Raw genomic sequence first — 6,719 nt, forward strand, 5'->3', positions numbered from 1 at the left:
TATATATATATATATATATATTTATATATGTATATATGCGTGCGTGCGTGTGTATGTGTGTGCGCACGAGTGATTGTATGAGCGTGCGTTCATGTATGTATGTATATGACAGGATTCTTTTTGTTTCTCTCTACTAAGTCTACTCACAAGGCTTTGGTCGGTCCGGGGCTATAGTAGAAGAAACTTGCTCAAGGTACCAAACAGTGGGACTGAACCCAGAACCAGGTCAGTGGAAAGCAAACGGCTTACCACACAAGCACGACTGCACCATGATAACGATATCATACTTTCGTAGAAAACTATAAAATCTGTGCTGAGGTGTAAGCAATCATATATATGACCCAATTGATTAAATGTTGGGTGTTGGACACAGATTGCATTTGCTTCATTTTGTGCAGCAATCTATGGCTTTTTATCACGATACTGTCCGACACATTATTATAATATGCATCATTTGTCTAGCACATATTTATAAAAAAGTATGTAGCCTCTGTAAAGTATTGTATTAGTATGTTGTTTATGTATATATATTTTATAGTATCTAGCAAGCTAGACTACAAGAAATCAATATCGTTCAGTGTATTATTTCAAAAAATGAGAGAGCAATGTGTATCAGCCACACGACTTCGCTTCCCACACATCCATTATTTGGCTACGGAAGCACCAGCTTTCACTAAGATTTGTAGCACACGCTTTTTCTTTTGGGAGCAGTAATAACTACGTGTACATAACTACATATACAAATATAAATGTATGCATGCAGTCTGGGTATATATATATGTATATATATATATATATATATATATATATGTGTGTGTGTGTGTGTGTGTGTGTGTATATATACAGATACGGATATGTAGTACATACACATATATTTATATATGTATGTATATATGTGTATATATATATATATATATATATGTGTGTATATATATATATACACACACTTATGTATATATATCTACACATATATATACATGTGTACGCGCGCGTTAGTTCTTAGCCACGATGTAGGTCTATACCAAAACGGTGGGGTGAGAATATCTCACGGCTTTGATGGTCACACTCTCGAGAAATTTAAGAAAAATCTCATTGATACATTTAGTCAATTAGGCTCCAAAATCACTGTTAGTAATAATCTGTCAAAAGTTTTTTGTTTTTTTTACATGTTTCCCTAGATCTAAACTCTCGCTCTTATAAACCGTAAGCCAAACAAGAGAAGTTCTCCTACAGATACAAACAGTCTTGCCACCCCTTATAGTGTTTAAAAGCCTAAAAGCTAATATTGATAAGAGGATGTCTAATCTCACTTCTTCTAAAGAAATTGATAAGGAAGCCCCAACAATTACAATGCCCTATCTAACAGTGGCTTCCAAGATAAGATGTATTACAAACCTTCAAGTAGAAATATGAAACACAAAAATAGATCTCACAATAGACATAGGAAAATAATATACTCCCCCCCCCCCACACACACAATTTCTCACTAAATGTGAAAACTAACGTAGGCAAGAATGTTTTGTTTCTTTTAAATAAACATAACAGACGCCTGATTAAAATATCATACAGTTGCCTACCCAGTATGATGAATATTATTACTTGTAAGCATCACCAAGAGCACACTAGTAGTTGTAATTGTCGAGACCTTGAAGCCTGCGCACTTGACTAGACGTGTGTGATAAACTCCGTCGTACATGAGGCAGAAGTCAGAGCAAAGCTTCAAGATAACCTAACTGAAAAGAAAATTCACATCGAATTATGTGAAGGCGATTTCAAAAGACGTTATGCAAACCACCTATTTTTTCCGGCACATCGACAAAGTAAGTTGGCTATCCACATATGGGGTTTGAAGACCATTTACTTACCACATACAATCAAATGGAGATTCGTAGAGAAATCAATGCCACAGGTTAATGGATCTAAGAAATGCAACTCACGTATAGCTGAAAGATCACGTTTTCTTTTTAGATCTAAGAATTCCATAGTACTACTGAATTCCAGATCCAAGATTTTCAGCAAATGCAAATACTTTCTCCGGAACAGCTGTCTCGCCGATTTTGAACACGTTGCCTTTGAATTATTCTACAGCAACTAGTTTAATTATGACTTATACAGCCAATGGAGACATTACTCTAATACTCTTTTCTTTTTCCATTTAATCACCCTTCAACATTTTACATCTACCTACTACTCGTATTTTTCTCCTGGTTTCTATTATACCAGCGTCCAGAATAGACGATGTGTTCAGAGTTTGAAGATCGCTTGAAAACATTATTGTTAGAAAAGCCTGACTAGACCTGCGTCTCCAAAGCAAGAAACTATTAATAGCTCGTATCTTTATACTGTATACATTGAATGATATTTATCTCTCACTGAATGGAGTACTTTTTCGTTGATTTTACCTTCACGGAACAATAAAGTATATATGCATACATATATGCAAACATACACACACACACACACACACACACACACACACACACACACACACACACACACACACACACACACACACACACATACATATATACTCTTTTACTCTTTTACTTGTTTCAGTCATTTGACCACGGCCATGCTGGAGCACCGCCTTTTAGTCAAGCAAATCGACCCCAGGACTTATTCTTTGGAAGCCTAGTACTTATTCTATCGGTCTCTTTTGCCGAACCGCTAAGTTACGGGGACGTAAACACACCACCATCGGTTATCAAGCGTTGGTGGGAGGACAAACACACACAAACACACACACACAAACACACACACACAAACACACACACACACATATATATATATATACATATATACGACGGGCTTCTTTCAGTTTCCGTCTACCAAATCCACTCACAAGGCTTTGGTCGGCCCGAGGCTATAGTAGTAGACACTTGCCCAAGGTGCCACGCAGTGGGACTGAACCCGGAACCATGTGGTTGGTAAGCAAGCTACTTACCAGACAGCCACTCCTGCGCCTATATATATCGCTCCACTCCTGCGCCTATATATATTGCTCCACTTAAAAGTGGATGTTCGGTTAGAACACAGAATACTATGGTAGTAACCATGAAGGAAAAAAGTATTTTTAATGAAATTCATTTATCTCAGTAAATATCCAGTTAAAACGAATAAAATACGAAAAACAGGTAAGGCATTAAAATGAATATTTTAATCAGATACAACCTTGCAAATTTATAATTGTGTTTTATATATTTGTATGGGAATGTTACAATTACCAAGTTATTAAATCGCTTTCTTAATGCCTGAAGAGTTTATGGATGCTTGTAGCTTTGTTGTGGCTCATTGTAAATCCGGCCGGTATGTTGTCAAGATTGTAGAAAGTAACTCCATCAAGTGTTTAATTCTAAAGCGCAAGACTTCACAAACTTCGTCAGAAGCACAAGAATTTACAGCGGTATTTTGTGCCAAGAATTGAGATTAATCGCATATTACCTTTTTTCAGTTCAGAATGCTTTATTGCCAGACGTTGCTTCACCTGAAATGAATTCTATACTGAGAATTGAGTATAATCGTTAGACAAAGTCCTTCAGTTCTATCTCTACAACGAATTATTTAGTATACAGAAGTTTGAATGTTGGTCAACCACCAATGACTCTACTAACCGTGAATGAATTTACAAGGGAGGTGAAGGACCTCAGCTTCTTTAACTTAAGCATTAACAGAAAAATATCAAGCGGTTCTGAGTTATCTTTATCCTTCTAGCTTGTTGGATCTTTATTTTTATTTCAATATCAAGGAATGTGTTTATTTTACAAAGATAAAGAAAATAAATTAAATTTCTTGGAAATATGCTCTTTGAAAACCTCTTATTTTATTCTGGAAGGTGTAAATTTCCTTATTAGTATCAGTGGCCATCTTACACTAACTTTTTGAGTGCTAAATTGAGATTTCAAAGGTGATTCAGTATATTAGTAAGGAATCAGTAAAGAACATCGTTCAGATCGTTCAGTCTTCATCATTTTACAGTTAAGAAAAGAATTCTTTCTTTTCGCTTCAAATAATTACAACAAGCTCCAATATATCCACAAGCCTAATCAAGACATAACTGGATCGATTTTCAACTCTAGTTCTTCAATAACATTTCTGAAATGTCAACAGGTTTCTTATCAAAGAGCATGAAATTGAAAATTTCAAGGACAGATTTCATATCTTCATTTACTATTAATAATGGAAGAACTTCTGGAAAATTAAAATCACTTTTCACAAGTCCAAATAATCCTGCACTTGCCCTTCAACGATGCAACACTGAGGCGGTTATTCGGTGAAACAGCAGTTATTATGGCTTTATGGTTCGCAGTTTAATGTCAACACCGCCAAAGTTGTTTGTTTAACGTTAGTTATCCAACAGTTCTTCTTTCAGCCATATCAGTCACATCTTTCAATCAAAACATAACCAACAAATACTGGCACTCGTAGGTTGTCTTGTATGTTTGCAGATTCAAGAGGCCGGCTGAATACAAGGGAATTATTTAAATTATTTTACATTTTACCAACATTATAATTTGTCTGAGAGATACGCATATCTACAATACAGTGTAAAACTGGTGTATCGGTTGACGTTTTGTTTTTCCTTTGAATTCGACATTCTAACTTCAGCTATAGTCTTCTTAAAGGATACAGGTGTTTAGCTTCAGTCGCTGTTTTAGGTTCCTTTCTAAAATAGACAGGAAGCACTGCTGATAACAATGTTATTAATACTACCAACAATTTACTATTAACTTTAACGCAGTTAAATTGTTTTTCCTTATTTGGATTTAGACTGACAGGCGAAATGTTTTGTAATTTGTTTCATAATGTTGCGACATTTTACTCGCTTTAAAGCGACTGAAATACTCAAAAAGACATAGCAGTTTACCTCTTTTGAAGATGAATACAAAACTTTTCACCAACTCTGGTTTGTGTTTTCGGATCTTGTTCAAAACGGGGGCACCAGTTTTCATTTATGTTTTATGTAGTGTTTTTGGTACCGAAAGACTTTCAAACTTCGTATACTTATCTATTTTGTGTTATAAAACAGAAAAAAATTTTTGTATTCGAATTTATTTCATGTAAAAAATTGTCTTATTTCGATAATTTCAACCAATCACTGACAAGTATTCAGCTTTTTACACTTACTCCTTTGGCAGTTTAAGCGGTGTAAAGCGTATTTAATCTCCATTACTTCTGACATTTTGCAGAGAGGCAACACACGTGTGTTCGTTTTCCCTAACCCTAACCCTAATTGACTTGCTCCTTCCCTCAAAAACCAGGCCTTGTGCCTATAATAGAAAGGTTTATTAGCTACTGCCAATATGCTTCAGCCATTTTTTGACAAGGAAATAATAATTTTATCACCGCCAGAATCGTTTGAGAATCGTTTGTTTACGTAGTCAGCACTTAATTTTTACGGCTGAATGGGCGTCAGTCATTGGTTGAAATTACAGAAATACGACAACTTTAACATGAAATAACTTGCGATATACGTTTTTTTGTTAAGAAGACTAAGAGAAGAAGATGTTTTATATGACACATTCTACCAGTGTCCCAAGTTTCAAAGTGTTTCGTTAAGAAAATACTGGTGCCCCCGTTTTGAACAAGATCCGTGTTTTCTTCTTCATAGTTTTGTTTCTTACAATTGACAATGTCATTTTCCTTAAAATATTTACACTCCATTGCAATTAATGCTAGTACTTTAAGTCTGTGGTTTTGTGCTTTATTAGATATCAATATGACATCTGAATATCTTTGGTTATCTGTTGTATTGTGATAAATTAGTATATCCTAGTTCAAAGAACAAAGTTATGTTTGACTACCACGTGGTGTTTGGATTCAATATAAATTATATAACATGGAAAAATGTGAGCATGAAAAGTAATTTTCTTAAGAATATAAACCTGGAAAAGTACAGGACAACTTATTATACCTGTAAAAGTATAGGACAAGCTATTACTTCTAGTAAAGTAAAGAATAAGAAACTTTTTACTTAAAATATTGCAGCAACGAATGCCAGTTCTTCTAATTTATCACTCTTTACAGTTCTCATCGTTTAAATTTATTGTACAAAACTGTTCAGCTAATTTGTAAGTTCGTCTAATTAGCCACTTTTTCTGTATTTAAGAAAGTACATTAGACAAATTCTACTTAAATATGTATAGTGTTATTAGTAAACTATAACAAAATAAGTTTTAATGTTCAAATTTTAATTTTAGCTGTAATATTTTAACTAAAATGTTTCTTATTCTTTGCTGTACTAGAAGTTTATTGGTGTAATAACTTGTCCTGTACTTTTCCAGGTTTATAATCTTAAGAATATTACTTTTCATGCTCGCATTTTTCCATGTAATCCATGATTTTTCCAGGCATTGCTGTTATGAGATAATTAATAATGTGTCAATTAATAATTTAAGATTTTACCTTATAAAATACTGAATGATAATATTTCAATTTTTCCATCTAAGTGATGATAATATTTCAATTTTTTTCATGTTTAATTTAAATATATGTTGTAATTGGATTGTTTAATATTACCCATCCACACCAAATTAATGGCAGGGATCTTTATCATGTTGTTGATTGCACCATGGCTCACCAAAAGTTACAAACAACAAGACCCCAAAACCATCAGTTACCAGGCTTACCTTAAGTAACCTAATTTTGCAATATTAGGAGGTCACAGGAATTCATTCAACGAAAGAAACAATTTCCAATGATTCTAGGATTGGGAGGGGGTG

This window comes from Octopus bimaculoides, chromosome 3, assembly GCF_001194135.2.
Source record: "Octopus bimaculoides isolate UCB-OBI-ISO-001 chromosome 3, ASM119413v2, whole genome shotgun sequence".
Taxonomy (NCBI): domain Eukaryota; kingdom Metazoa; phylum Mollusca; class Cephalopoda; order Octopoda; family Octopodidae; genus Octopus; species Octopus bimaculoides.